The sequence below is a fragment of the Elephantulus edwardii genome, unplaced genomic scaffold (assembly GCF_000299155.1).
Source record: "Elephantulus edwardii isolate Elephantulus edwardi_28Jun2011 unplaced genomic scaffold, EleEdw1.0 scaffold00045, whole genome shotgun sequence".
Taxonomy (NCBI): domain Eukaryota; kingdom Metazoa; phylum Chordata; class Mammalia; order Macroscelidea; family Macroscelididae; genus Elephantulus; species Elephantulus edwardii.
Window position 1 is genome coordinate 7,934,660 of NW_006399795.1, and position 16,610 is coordinate 7,951,269.

Consider the following 16,610-nt stretch of genomic DNA (forward strand, 5'->3'; position numbering starts at 1 on the left):
AAAGAAAAAGGAAGAATTCATAAAATATAGGTGAATCTAGAGGACGTTGTTGTTGTTGTTATTGATCGTCTTCGAGTCGAGCACGACTCATAGTAACCTTATGAACAAAAGGCCTAAAGCGCCTCTGCAACTATCGACATTTATCAAAGTTCATAGAGTTTCCGGAGGCATGTTGTTTAGGAAGTGGATGCCACTCCTGCTTCCGAAAAGGACATTATGCTGAATGAAATAACTCAGTCACAAAAGGACAAATACTGAATAAGATCACTACTGTGAAGATAGGTGGGTAAGTGGGGAATGAAAGGATAGGAAGAGCTGAAAGAAAAATACAGAAAATGAACAGTGTTAAGGATTAGGACAAGGGAGGATCAAAATGGGAAGACTGAGGCGATTTCAGTTAGCAAACAGGAACAAAGGTTAATTTCTTTTTGGGGGGTAGGGTGTCATAAGTCTTCTGTTTTTTAATTTTACACTGGTTTACATACATACAAAGTTCATAAAATTTTTATGCATTTTTTTTCACACTGGATCTTTCCCCTTTTGTTTACCCGTCCCTCCATCCATCCATCAACTTATGGGACCATATGATTAAGCTCTCCTCTTTGGATCCTCATATTTGTTCTACAATAAGTCTTATACAGTATTTGTCCTTCATGAGCTGACTTTTAAATGTTGAAACAATTTTACATTATTGGAATAAATGCAGTTAATCATTATCTATTACCATTTTATATGTTGTTGTATATTACTTGCCAAAATTTTGTTGAGAATTTTTCTTACATATTATGAAGGAAATTGCTCTCTAATTTCTCCTTGTAAAGCTTTATATTATATTACATTACAATCAAGTATAATGTGATCGGATTTAGATAACATTCACCAATGAAGCCATATGGAATAGAAATTTTCTTTATGAGAAGTTTTTAAATTATAAATTCTATTTTGAAATGGATATAGGACTCTTCAGCTTTTATTGTTCTCTTTGACTCACTTTTGGTTCTTTGTGTCTTTCAAGAATATATCCATTTCATCTGAGTTAGGAAATTTACTGTCATAAAGTTACCCATTATTTACACTTATTATCCTTTTAATGTCTGAAAGATTGTAATGATATCCCCTCTCTCATTTCTTATATTGGTAATTTGTGTCTTATTTTCTCTTGATCATTCTAGCTAGAGGTTTATCTCTTTTATTAATCTTTTCAAAGAAGCTGCTTTTGGTTTCAATGGTTATTGTTTGCTCGCTTCCTGTTTTATTAATTTTTTTCTCTTATCATTATTTCCTTCCATTTATTTCATATTTAATTTGCTTTTATTTTTAAGTTTCTTGAATTAGAAAAGCTTTCGATCATTGATTTTAGACCTTTCTTCCTTCCTATTTTAAAAACTACAAATGACCAATTTCCTTCAGCACTACTTTTGCTGCATCCTACAAATGTTCTGATCTTAATTTATTCATTTGAAAATATTTCCCTATGTCCACTAGTTAATAGACAAGACTTCATATGTCTTTAATTTTCATAAAATGTCCTTCTTTATTCCTGGAAATATTCTTTGTCCTGAAATCTAGTTTGTCTGCTTTGTCATCTCAACTTTCAAATGATCAGTGTTTACATCATATAACTTTTTCTATCCTTTTAATTTTAACCTATATGTGTCTTTATATTTAAAACACAATTCTTCTAAAAAGCATATATTACTATTGCCTTTTTATTCAAACAATCACTGCTTCTTAGTGAAAATGTTCAGGTTGTTTTAATTTAGTATAATTAAATCATTCATGTGGCTGAACTTAAATTCACTATCATGTTGTTTGTTTCCTATTTGTCCCACTTTTTTTCTTTATTTCCTTCATTTTTCTTATTTTCTATTGGATTAACTTATTATTTTTTTTAATGTTCCATTTTCATCTCCTCTATTGCCTATTAGGTTTGTTTCTGTTCTGTCTTAGGTATTTTTTAGAGTTTACAATATGTACAATCTGCGTTACACAGATGACACAATCCTGCTTGCTAAAACTGAGGAGGACCTGATGCACTTGCTGCAGAAGGTCAAGGATTGCAGCCTTCAATATGGATTGAAGCTTGACCTCAAGAAACAAAGATTCTCACCAGTAGGCTGATTGGCAGCATCATGGCAGATGGTGAAAAGACGACAGCTTCAGTTTGCTTGGCTCTACCATCAACACTCTTGGTACCAGCAGCCAGGAAATAAAAGCTGAATTGCATTGGGAAAGTCTGCTGTCAGAGATCTTTCCAAAGCACTGAAGAGCAACAATGTCAGTCTGGGCACTAAGGTGCATCTGATACAGTCCACGGTCTTTGCAATTACTTGCTATTCATCAGAGAGCTAGACAATGACTAGGGATGATAGAAGGACAGTTAATGCCTTTGAGCTGTAGTGCTGGAGAAGAGTACTGAATAGACCATGGACTGTTAGAAGAACAAACAAATTCATCCTGGAGAGGGTGAAGCCAGGCTGCTCCTTGGAGGCAAGGATTCTGAAGCTTCGTCTGACATAATTTGAACATGTTGCAAGGCAGGATCAGTCCTTGGAGAGGGACATCATGCTTGGAAGGGTGGAGGGACAGCACAAGAGAGGAAGCCCTCGATGAGATGGATTGATTCAGTCACTGGAGTAATGGGGATAGGTGTGTCAGAGACAGTGAGCAGGGCTTAGAGCTGTTGTACATGGGGTTGTTATGAGTTGCAGGCAACTCGATGGCACATAACCACAACCACCATCACCCATAATTTAACTTAATTATGTATTCAAATCCAGAGGACTTTTCAGTAAGATGAACCTTCAATGAGACGGACTTATGTAGTGAGCAAGATAGAGACCATGAGGATGGTTCAGGATAGGCACAGGTTCAAATGCGTTGTTTGGAGAGTCACTATGAGTTGTAGACACCTTGACAACACCTAACAACAAGTACTCAAAGAATATTTTACCAATTTCCATACAATTTAAGTACTTTTAAATATGTGAATACTTTAACTTCCACTTCACCTCTTTGTCATATATGCTATTTTTCAGTATTTTTATTTCTCTAGATTTTAAAGATGACACAAATTAGTGACTTTTAAATTGTTACTGGGATTGTAAAATGGAACAACCATTCTGAAAGGCAGTTTGGCACTTCCTCAAAAAGCTGTAACTAGAAATTCCTTATGACCCAACTATTCCACAACTTGTTATACTTCAGAGAGTTGAATAATGACTAAGGATGCCAGAAGAAGAATAGATGCCTTTGAGTTGTGGTGCTGGAGAAGAAACTTGAATAACCATGGACTGCCAAGAAAACTAATCGCTCTCTCTTAGAGAGGGTGAAACCAAGTCTTTCCTTGGAGGCTAGGATTTTGAAGCTCTGTCTCACTTACTTTGGGCATGTGGACAGGAGGGATCAGTCCTTGGAGAAGGACATCATGCTCAGAAGGGTGGATGGACAGTGCAGGAGAGGAAAACCCCGGATAAGATGGACTGACTTAGAATATACCCTGAGAAAATGAGAACTGAGGCACAAACGGAGACTTGTACACCAATGTTCATAGCAGCATTATGCATCATTGCAAGAACATGGAAACAGCCCAGATGCCAAACCACAAATGAAAAGATTGAGAAATTATGGTACATTCACACAATGGAATACTATGCAGCACACAGGAGCAATAATTTTGTAAATTATTTCCTTAATTGGGAGGGACTGGAGAGCATTATGCTGAGTGAACGAATTCAGTCTCACAAAGACAAATACTGTATAAAACCATTATTGTAGATTGAATATAAGGATTTGAGGGAAGGGGGAGGTGGAAGCAGAGGGATAAGGATGTGCAGGGGGAGGAGGATTAATCATGGGATTGTACAATTTGATGAGGGGGTGAGGGAAATTGGAAGAATTTGTTCTGTAAGACAATGCTTTTGAATTTTGTAAATAAACTAATATAATTTTAAAAAACTGAACCAAAAAAAAGTAGTCAACCTTGTGTTTTTGCTCCTACCCTTCTTTATTCCTTTGCTCCAACTCCTTCTTCCCCCTTAGGTCCTCATATGCATTTTACTAGTTGCCCTTCTATTTTTACAATAATGGTTTTATGCAGTATTTGGCATTATGATGAGGAGGGGTGAAACCTCAGGGTTACACAGTTTGATGGGTGGAGGAAGGGAGTGAAGGAAATGGAAGAGATCTGGCAGGGACCTGAAAAGACTGGGTAATAATGGGCAAGGTCTAATGGTGACTGATTTTATAAAACATAATGCTTATGAATGATTGTATGAACAATATGAATGAAGAATAGAGTGAAACAATTTAGTCGAATTTAGTAGGCAAACTAATATAAAAATTTTTAAATAATAATAATAATAATAAACAAGTATATTTTAAAGACAGTTTTAAAAAATATTTTTATAGTTACCTACTTGTGATTATGTATTATTATGAGGCTTTGCCTCACATACTTCAGGCATGTTGCTAGGAGGGGCTATTCCTTGGTGGACTGACACAGTGACAGTGACTGCTGCAATGGGCTTTAATGTGTCAAGAAGTGTGAGGCTGGCACATCATAAGACAAGGTTCAGATCTGTTGTTCATAGGGTCCTTTCAGGTTGCACTTGATTCAACAGCACCCAACAACAACTTGTTATTTTAGTAACTCTCCAAAGCTTTGTATGCTCTAAGGCTTCACCTGCTATCACTCTTCTACTTCAAGAGCTTCCTTTAACACTCCCTACAGTGCAGGTCTCTAAGTGATCAATTATCTGTGTAGAGGCAGGGGGTGCATGTCTGAAAACATCTTTATATCATCTTCATTTTGAATATATACTTCTAGGTTGACACATTTTTTATAATGAACACCTAAAAGATTTCACTCCATTGTCTTCAAGTGTGCATGGTTTCTGAAAGTAAGCATGAAAATAAATTCAAAATTCTTATCTTTGACTTCTGTAAAGTGTCTCCTCTCCCACCTCCCATACACTTTGGCTGATTTTAAGATTTTTTTCTATTTATCACTGACTTTAAGAAATTTGATTATCGTATGCCTTCCTATAACTTCCTTTGTAGTTATCTTGCTTGGGATACATTATGCTTCACGTATCATGTTGCTAGAAGAGAAGGCTATTCCTTGGAAAGAGAGATGACACTTGGAAAGGTGGAGGGGTCAGTGAAAAGGCGGAAGACTTTCTAACGAAATCGTTGATATGGTGGGGTGTCAGAATCCTTGAAAGGTTTCTGTAATCTGGCTGATCACAATGTGTATATTTCACAGTCTTCTATGAGCTTTGATAGTTTTCACCTTATCACCCTTACACTTCTTGTCCCATCTAGTGGGATTTGCACCTTCTACATCAACAGCTTAGCATGCAACAAAGCATTCAAGGAGATTCACGCAAGCTTCTGTAACACTTTCCCTGGAAAGCTTCTTCCTTTCTGATATACTGTACTATAAGTTCTGATCATTTCAACCTCTGAAATGCTGATATCTGAGTCTTCAACTTAGCAAGATAATCATGCTCTACTTGAGATATTACCTTAACACCACAATCGTGAATTGCCTCCGAACAGAGAATCTGAGGTGACTGTAGGTGAACTTTATATGTTTCTCTCCTCTCAGGACTCACAGCCTATCTTGCCTATTGTTTAGTATCTGAAAATATTTTCTATTTTGTCCAGTCTTATAACTATTTCCAAAAAAGAGGACGAAAATGTTCCCGATTACTCCATTATGGCCAGCAGCAAATGTGTTGTCATGAATTTTCAGATTTTTGTCTTCTTCTTTGGGAGGTCAGTGATTTCAGAGTAAGTGACACAGCCAACCTAGGGCAATAGGGTTAAAACTTTGAGGGTACCATAATTGCTCTGAAAAGAGCCACAGTAAACTCTATAGAGAGAGACTGTGGTTATTTTGAACATAAAAAGAAAAGAGAGAGACAGAGTGACCAAAGATAACTCTCTGCCAACTCGGCTTCCACCCACTTTTCACCCCAACCCCAGATAAAGATGTAGCCTTGCTAATGGCAGGTTTCATTCCACACTCAGAAGAGTCTAAAAGAGCACAGATTTTGTTGTAAGTCCTTCTGGAATGGTGATATAAACTTGAGGGTAAAACAGAAGCAGTGTTGCGAGAATTTGGCTTCTTTTTCAACCTTGGCAGGATTCTATCTGCACAGAAAGTGTCACTGACAACCACACACTGCCAACTCCCATTAACAACTAGGGACAAGGGACAAGCTATGCAAAAATATGCCGCATCCACTTGGTCTTTATGTAGCTATCTCCCTTCAGCAATATTCTGAATCTCTGGTTAAACAAATAAGGGATTTATGGAGCGGGAATGGGGGTGAGGTAGAATGTGTTTATTTTTTCTCTTCCCACCACAAGATAGCCTAACTTGCAATGCCGAAAAGTCCCAGTTGCACTTCTGCTGGAATACAGCTGCCACTAGAGCCACTTAGAAATAGGTGCCCAGTCTTTAAAGAAGTTGGATAAAGCTTTTACAATATCAAACAATGGCTCTGGAACCTATATGAACATAGCAGAGGTGAGTATTTCGCCTTATCCCAGGCCCTTCTTGTCTCCAAGTAAACCAGAGTCAGTGAAATCTGAACAACTCCATTTCCTTGCAGAATAAGTACCGACACTCAAGTCAAGTCCTCCTGCTTCCCAAATCCAATAAAACAAATAAAAACAGAAGCAAGCCATCTCAAAATTAACACATCCAAGATACAAGCAGAAACCATTGATCAAAACCTCCTATCTTCCCTCACAGCTGACAGCTCTCGAGCAGCCCTAACATCCCGTAATGGAATCCCATTATCTACAAAAATAATTCATTCCCGAGGAAAGCCACAAGCAAAGAGAGATTCAAAGAAGGCTGGTAAAAGGGGAAACTCAACCGTGAGCCTCTGTTTCCATAGAAGGGGTACAACACTGACAGAGCCATTAGGACTGCAAGGAGGAGGAGGTAATTCCCTTAAGTTACAAAACTGACACTGACAACTAAGGAAGAGTTCAGTGGAGAAAAAAGGGCTCACAGTTTTCTTCTTTCCATGTGCATTAAAGCAAAACAGAAGCTAATTTCACGTAGGAACAAAATGGGGTCAGTAAATACCTTTCCTTAATTTCCAGAAGTGTCTGTACTCAGAAAGCACAGAGATTTCAGCTAAAGCAGGGAGCAAGTAGAATCATTAGCAAATGCCTAAAATCCTTAATTCACACTTCAAACAAACAAGTTAATTGTGTAGCTAACAGAGTGTGACTTGATTATGGCCCACTAGTGGCCATTAATAGATGAAAGGTGTTTGGATTTCAATGGTGTTTGAATTTCATAACCTGCCTTCATAAGAGAAGTTAAGCTTTGTCACCACCTCCATTTGCTAGCACCTGTGATCATGAATCCCAACGACAAGCAAACACCCAGCTTTGAGCTCTTAGAATTGAAGAGTAAACAGGAGGAGAATTCATGAATTTTTCTAAAGGCAATTGTTCTTCCCGGCTTTGAAGAGCAGTGGAGTTTGGTCTCACAAGAAGTTAACATATGCATGAACACAGCTTTCTCAGCTGACACACAAGAGAGCCCACTGCCACGCTGCTTCACCAGTGATCCCTCTGGGAAAGTAAAACAGGATCCGGCTCCAATATTCCAGTATTGCTGATCAATCATGCAGATGCCCTATTCCCAAAGCCTAGGTGCAGATGTCCATTACTACTGAGTCACGCAACTCAGAGTAAACAGAATAGAACTGTCCCATACAGTTTCCAAAACTATAATCTATACAGAAGCTGACTTCCACAACTTTCTCCCACGGATTCGCTTTGAATCACTAACCTTTCAGTTGGCAAATGAATATTTAATCACTGTACCACTAGGGCTCCACAGATCTACATGAGAGCTTAATTAAAACAGAAATAAAAGATGCATCAAAAACTGACCAATGATAAGTTTATATTAATTTTCCCTTTGACCATGTAAAGCTAATCTTCCAAATTTCACATTTTATAAAATAGAGACTACCTTCCTCTTCTCTTGCTTCTTGAAAACATCAAGCAGTGAAATGAAAGATAAGGAATCCCAAAGCATGCACATTGTGTCAATAGTTGAGCAGTACCACTGTCAGGTAAAAAAAAAATAAAAAAACAAACTAATAAACTTTCTGGTGTGGTGATGTACACTGTCAAATCTATGAGAAAGGTGCTTGCTTTGCAAAGGACTACAGCACAGCAATGTCAACAAGACAAATTAATTGATCTTTTTCTCTGGCCATGTACGAAAGAAAGAGATTCCAATAAAGGGAGGCCCTTCCAGTTCAACATGATGATAGTCTACAAAGACAGTCTCCGAGACTCGGTAGCCACCCAGGAGCAGCCTCGATGCAATAGCCATACCCTCATCTGTCAAGATCCATTCATTCATGGGAGTTTGTTGTCAAACATTGAGGGGAATACAAGCAATGGAGAAGAGCTACATGATCTCCTCAAGAAGCTTACAATCAAAAAAAAAAAAAAAAAGAAGCTTACAATCAAGGAAGACTCAGCATCTAAATCAAAGACTGGCACAAGACAATATGACTAAGACCAAAATTGAACCAAGGAAGCCAAGGGAGAGCCAGATAAGCATAGGATGTAGAAGAAAGAATGTAATCCTAAAGCAAAGGAAGGAGAGCAGGGAGTAGAAGAGGCTGGAAATGAAGAGGTGGGCTCCTATCCATGGACCTGAACCAGACTCTTGCTCTACATGATAATTGGTTACCATAGGTAATAACACATCATTGGGTCCCAAGCTAAATTTAGTGGTTGAAATTAACAATTTTCATTGGAATAGATGAAATAGGATGGGGTAGTATAGGATGAGGTGGGATAGGTTGTTAGGAAAAGAAAAATATTAGCATGCACCCAAATAGTATTTTCATGAATTATATTCTCAGGCATTTCACCACAAATGTAAATACATATATATATTTGACAGTTATGGGATGACATGAGTTATGACATGAAGTGTCTTTCTAGCTATGCATCGGGTCAATAGATTGGAAAACCTCTGTTTTAGAGTCTCTGCATCCTTGAACACTGAAGATTTCTGATTTGACCCAAGGAATTTTGACCAAAGGCTGAACTAGAAAATAATATATATCAAGGAAAACAAAGAAATACAGCTACTAAGAGAATGTAGGTGCAAGAAAAGGATAGAAAGGGACTTTTGAGGTCATTATCACAGTTATCCAAACTGTTGAAGTTTTTCCTGAAAAGTTAAAAACAGAGGGAATATCTCCAATCTCTCCTCCCAATACTACAGGGGTTTCAGGAAGAAGGTAACTACATGACAAACCCCCCAAACTCTCACAGGCAGGTACACTACCCACCTGCTCTTCCTGGAAAGGCAACACTTGCTGTTAAAAGAATGCCAGTTCCCTCACTCCATGGAGAATGTAATGCTTGCAAATACTATGTTGAAGAGGAAAACAAGATGAAAATCTGTGCACACAGTAAAGTCTCAAATATGTGTTTTAAAGTGTTCATAAAAACATAGCAAGGAAATTTACTAAAATGTTAATGGTGGTTGGATATGGGAATGGGGCCTTTGATAAATTATCTTTTGTACATTTTCTCCTATTTTCCAATTTTTCTGCAATTAGCATGTGATTTTTTTTATAACCATAGTAAGAAAGAACCTATACTTCAAAGACTCTAACTCAAATTCAAAATAGCTTTCATCTTGAAATGTGTCAGTTTGTAAACCAGGCAATAAAACTGAATTTAGGAATGAGAGCAACACGTTGCATTTGTACAGACATAACAGATAAGCAGATAAGCTAACCACTTAACAAGAATATGTTTCCTATTTTTCTGATCTTTTGATGACACTTCACAACTGCTGAAAAGAGGGAGTTTATCCAAACATTTGGTTCACTTCCAACTCTAAAAAGGCAGAGTAACATAGATTTCTTTTTAAAAGATAGGATCTAAAATAACTATGAGATGTCATCTCACTCCAGTAACAACAAAATTCAACAGAGCAGCAAACAACAAATACCGGCAAGGCTGTGGAGAAATTGGAATCCTTATTCATTATGGGTGGGAGTTTAAAATGGTGCAACCACAATGCAAGGCTGTATGGCACTTTCTCAAAAAGTTGCAAATAGAAATACCATTTGACCCAGCAATTTCACTACTGGGAATATACTCCAAAAGAAACCAGAAATGCCACCTAAACAGATATACGCACACCTATGTTTATTGCTGCCTTGTTCACAATAGCAAAGAGATGGCAGCAACCCAAATGCCCATCAACAAATGAATGGATAAGAGAAGCTGTGGTATATTCACACTATGAACTATGCAGCACTGAAAAATAAGGAACTCACAAAATATAGAAAATGGGTGACTCTGGAGAACATTATGTTGAATGAAATATCTAAGTCATAAAAGGACAAATACTGCATAATGCCACTGTTATAAAACAGGACTGACATGGTGGTTGTGGGAAAACTAAGAAAAGAGAGGATAAATAATGAATATTGCATTGAAACAGATGAAAGAGTTATTTAATAGGAATATATGATTGGGTATTATTTGCATGTCAGCAGTCCAGAACAAGAGGTGCATAGCAAAGTGGACTGGGGGTGGGGGTGGGGGAGGCAGGAAGAGAGGAAATTGTGTAATAGCCAAAGAATTTTATTAAAGAGAAAAGGAAAAGGGGCAGGGGGTAGGGAGTAAAATGTGCAACAATGAATGAATAGAAATCCAAGTTTTCTGTAAACTTTCATTAAAGTATTAATAAAAAATAAATTTTAAAGATACTATTCCAATAAGAATTTAAATAAAAAAAAAATAGAATTCAAGCACTTCAGGCAGGCTCCTACTGTCCTCACCCTTATAGTGAAATATCAGCGATAATAATTGCAAACATTTTTAAGACTATATTTGACGTCTGTAAGACTGTTTTTCCATGGTGGTTTACTTGTTGTGACTCTGGAGTATTCAAACACCATTTGAGTCACCTATGGTAGATAATTTCAGCAGAGCTTCTATATTAAGACAGACTAGAAATAAAGACTAAGTGATCTACTTCTAAAAATAAGCTAGAATAATGGGTAAAAAAGGTACAAATGATCATGAGGATAGCACAGCACCAGGAAACATCTTGTTCTATTACAGAGAAGGTAAAAAAATCAGAAACAACTTAAAAGCAACTAACAACACATATCAAGCATCACTCTTCCAACATTTCATTTAATCCTCTCTTCTAATTCAGTAATACAGAGAACATACAGACACTTTGAAGAAACTGAGATTTTTTTCAAAATTTTTATTAAGTTTAATAAACATTTACAGAGATTTGGGATTTTCATTCATTCATTGCTCCACTTTTCTCCCTGCCCACCCCTCCCCATCAGTTCGCTCTTCTCTCTGAAAAGAAAAAGGGGGGGGGGAATTCCTTCATTGGTATACAATTACCCCATTCCCCCTCGTAATTTAATCATTCTATCTTGATCCTCTCTGTCCAAGTAAACATCCTTTTAAAATTATCTAAACTCAGTCTTAAATTTCTTTCCTCCCATCCTCTCAAATCCACCAGGTTTTTTCACACAGTAAGCCATCCAAATTGCTCATGTCAAGACCACCAAGAATTCCACATTACTAAAGCCAAAGAGAAATGTTTAGTCTTCATTTTGCTTGCTTTATCAGCATCTTTGATACCATCTGCTCCCTCTCAAAAGGAGCTCTGGTGACTTAGTGGAAAGGAGTTGAACTCACCAGTAGGAGAAAGATGGGTAATCAACTCTCATGCAATTTACTGCCTTTCACAACCCGCTGGAAGGTGAGCTATACGTCAGTTCCAACTCAGTGGTAAACAAAAAACAACTTTCAAAATAGTAACATTACTCAATTTCTAAGACTTCCCCACTCTTTCTGGTGGGGAATTTTTCTGCATGTTACTCCTCAAGTTCTTTTGCTAGTTCCTCCTCATTCTTCCAAGTACTGGGTCTTGTTGTTGTTGTTGTTGTTAGGTACCATCAAATTGAGTGTGACTCACAGTGAAACTATGAACAACATATCTGAACCTTGTCCTATCCTGTGCTATCCTCACAATCTCCAACACCCTCAAGCCCATTTCTCCAGTCATTGTGTCAATCCCAAGTGGTTGAAGGTCTTCCTCTCTTCGCCATTCTTTCACCTTTCCAAGTATGATGTCCCTTTCCTAATGTCCGTTGGACATTATAGTTGTTGTTGTTATGTGTCATCAAGTTGCCTGTGACTCAAAGTGATTCTATATACAATTGCTCTGAACCCCGCCCTATATTAAGCCAGTCTCAGTGACTCTGACACACCTACCCCCACTACCCTACTACCTGTATCAATCCATATCATCTGAGGTCTTCTTCTGCACCTCGACCCTTCCAAGGTCTTCTTCTATACCTTCACCCTTCCAAACATGATATTCTTCTTATTTTGAGGACTAGTCCTTGCTGGCTACGTGCCCAAAGTATGCGAGTCATAGCTTCAAATTTCTTAACTTCAAGGAGAAGCCTGGTTTCACCCTCTTCAAGATAGACTTATTTGTTCTCTTGGCAGTCTATGTTATGTAAAAAAATCCCAGTTCTTGATCCTCTATTCCATCTCCACTCACTCCTCAGCAATCCTACCCATAACATGGCTTCAAATATTATCTTGACACTGACTACCTCAAACTTTATATCTTGAACCTGAACCTTCTCCTTGAATGCTACACTTCTATATCCAACAATCTATTAAATAATTCCATTCCGATATCTGGTACATATCTTGAACTTCATGTCTCACAGTTAACTGTTAACCCACCCTACACAAAATCTACTCTTCTTGTTGTTTTCCTATGTCAATAAATAACATCTCCAACCTTCCAAGAGATCAGGTTAGACATCTTAGAGTTATCTTTGTCTCCTCTTTTTCTCTCATATTTCATACTTGATCTATGAGCAACTCCTGTTCACTTTACCTTCAAAATAGATCCCACAACAACATTTCTTAAAAAGAAAATAGATCCCACAACAATATTTCTCCTTATTTTCATAGATACTACCTGAATTACAGGTGTAGAAGGAGTTGTTGGAGAAGTTCAATATCGGCAGTGAAAATTAAGCCAGGTGCTGAGTGTGGAACAGACCATCAAATATTCATATGCAAGTTCAAATTAAAGATTAAGAAGGTTAAATCATATCTGCAAGAATAAAAATTTGATCTTGAGTCTATGCTTTCTGAATTTAAAAATCAACTCAGGAACAGGTTTGAAGCCCTGCACACTAAAAAATGAAGAACAAATGAGCTGTGGGAAGACATTAAGAATATCATCTACAAAGAATGCAAAAGGTCATTAGAAAGAAGAAGAAAAGACCAAAATGTATGTCAGAAGAGACTCTGAATATTACATCAGAGTGCCAAGAAGCCAAAACAAAGGGAAGAAATCAAGAACTTAAGGAGTTGAATAGAAGATTTCAAAGGGCAGCTCAAAAAGACAAGACAAAGTGTTATAATGAATTGTGCAAGGACCTGGAGTCAGAAAATCAAAAGGACAGAAGTCACTTGGCATTCCTTAAGCTGAAAGAACTAAAGAACAAATTCAAGCTGAGAGTTGCAACGCTTAAAGATGCTATGGGCAGAATATTGAATGATTCAGGAAGCATTAAAAGAAGATGGAGGGAGTATAAAGATTCATAGTACCAAAAAGGGCTGGATGACACAGAAGAAATTTAAGAAGCAACAGATATCACAAGGCAATGGCAATGAAGGAGAAAGTTCAGGCTGTTCTGAAGGACTTGGCAAAAAAATAAAGCCCAAGGAAATGATGGAAAACCAATTGACAAATTTCAACAAACAGACGCTGCCCTTGGATATGCTCCCCAGGTTGTGTCAAGAAATCTGGAGGACAATTGCTTGGCCAACTGACTGGAAGAGATCCATATTCATTCCCATTCCAAAAAAAGGTGGCCCTACAAAGTAAAGAAATTATCAAACCATATCACTAATATAACACACTAACAAAATCCTGCTGAAGAATACCCAGAAATTACTGGGAACAGTACACTGATAGAGAACTAACAGAAACACAGGTTGGGTTTAGAAGAGGCCATGGCACTAGAGACCTTATTGCTACTGTTAGATGGATCTTGGCAGAAAGCAAATAGTACCAGAGGAATGTCTATCTCTGTTTCATTGACTATGCAAAGGCATATGACTGTGTGGATCACCACAAATTGTGGCTAACCTTGAGGAAAATGGGAATTCCAGAACACTTGATTGTGCTTATGTGAAACCTATATTTGGACCAGAAAGCAGTCCTGAGAACAGAACCACAAAACACTGCATGGTTCAAAGTCAGGGAAGGAGTGCACCAGGGATGCATCCTGTCTCCATACATTTTCAATCTATAAGAAGAACAGATAATTAAGGAAGCATGGTTTTATAAGGAGGAATGTGGCACCAGGATTGAAGGAAGACTCATCAATAATCTACATTAAGAAGATGACACAATCATCCTGGCTGAAACTGAGGAGGACCTGAAGTGCTTGCAGAAAGTCAAGCCCTGTAGTCTTTGGTATAGTTTGAATCTCAACATCAAGAAGACAAAGATTGTCACTATGGGCTAATTGGCAGCACCATGATAGATGGAGAACAGATTGAGATTGTTAACAATTACAGCTTGCTCAGCTCCACAATCAACACTCTTAGCACCATCAGTCAGGCAATCAAAAGGCAAATTGCTTTGGGAAAATCTGCTGTCAGGGACCTCTCCAGAGTGCTGTAAAGTAACTATGTCAGTCTAGAGACAAAGGTGTGCCTGATCCAGGCCATGGTCTTCACAATTGCTTGCTATGTATCAGAGGGCAATGACTAAGGATGACAGAAGAAGAATCAATGCCTGTGAATTGTGATACCAGAGAAGAGTTCTGAACATACTATGGACTGCCAAAAAAACAAATGGTTCTGTTGGAGAGGGTGAAACCAAGTTTCTTCTTGGAGGCTAGGATTTTGAAGCTCCATCTCACATACTTTAAGTACATGCAGGAGGGACCAGCCCTTGGAGGACATCATGCTCAAAAGGGTGGAGGGACTGAAAAGGAGGGGAAGACCCCAGATGAGATGGATTGATATAGTGATTGGGGCAATGGTGTGTCAGAATTAGTGAGACTGGCTCAGGACAGGACAGGCTTAAGAGCTGCTTCACACAGGGTTGCTATGGGTTGTAGCTGATTTCATGGCACATAACAACCACCCCGGATCAAGCCATCATCACCCAAATGACTGTGGTGACCTACTGTCATCCCCCTGCCTACACTCTTGTTCTTTACACAGCAGCCAAGAAGATTCTAAAATTCCTTCCACCTGACTTTAAGTCAAAGCTCAAGTCTTGATGGTGGTCTATCTTCTCTGCAAGATCTGGCCCCACACCATCCCTGTTCTGTTCCCTACCACTCTGTTCCTACCACACTAGCCTATGCTACTCTCTGAAAAAGCTATTCCCTGAACAGATCAGCAAGCTAATGCCTCAGGGCCTTTGCACTTGCAGCTTCTTGCACCCGGAAGACTCCTCTCAGGCCTTTACCTGGTTTACACTCTAGAATTTTTGAGGTTTTTAGCTCAAGTGCCCCTTTTCCAATAAGATCTTCCATAATCACATCCCCTTGCACACTCCCTATTCCCCTCACCCACTTTATTTTCTCCACCTGGCATTCCGAAAGTTTACCATATACAGTTCATACTGTTAAACCCTTTCTTAATTGTCTGTCTCTGCTCATTACCATACACATGCATCTGCACTGGAATGCTGATGTTTTTCTTCATTTTTATTACTGCTATACTCTCAACCTCTAGAACACTGCTGTAACCAGAGTCATTAAATATTTATTGGACAGATATAGATGGGTGAATGGACAGACAAATGAACAAATAAACTCGTTCAGGTCACACAGCTAAGAATTTCTGGTACCAGGTTTCAGACTTAGGAATTGCTTCTGCAAACCCACATACTCTACATCTGCTCCTTCCTGCCTCTGGTTGTCAAGACATGCTGTCTAACTGCCTTTTGCAGTCAGGAATATCCAATAAGCCTGTAGGCAGAGAGGAAGTCAATGTGAGAACCCATGTGGCTAATAGGATTGAACGTCTAAGTGAGAGGCTTTTACTAGAACCAATGGGACATATGATCATGGCACTAAATGACACCACATAACATGCAGTTCAGCTCTGGTGAGTTCAGTATGGAAGCAGTGATCCCAGAGCTGATCTCACTGTAGGCCAGATTGCACACAAACCCCCGGAACTATGGAACGTGGACTTGCCCTTGATCTTAAGAAGGCTCAGAAGACAGAGTGCATACTCCGAAAGATTCCTTGTCATCGAGTTGATTACTCATGTGACCCTACAAGACAGAGTAGAACTGCTCTACAGGAGGAATTCTAAGGCTGTAAATCTATGGCAGCAGACTGCCATATCTATCACGTAAGAGGACAAGAGTTCAAACCACTGACCTTTCTTTAGCAACTGAGAACTTAACCACAGTAATACCAAGGCTCCTGAGAGTGAACAGAGCCCAGGACAAATATATCTCCACAACTGAAGAGAATACCAAAGCCCGA

At 38.5% G+C, this 16,610-nt stretch overlaps 1 protein-coding gene across 1 annotated transcript in view; it reads right to left on the reverse strand.

Annotated features, from left to right (window-relative positions):
* Positions 1-16,610, reverse strand: part of CAMTA1 (calmodulin binding transcription activator 1) — a 1,380,526-nt gene that overhangs the window by 1,002,433 nt on the left and 361,483 nt on the right. The window lies entirely within an intron of this gene.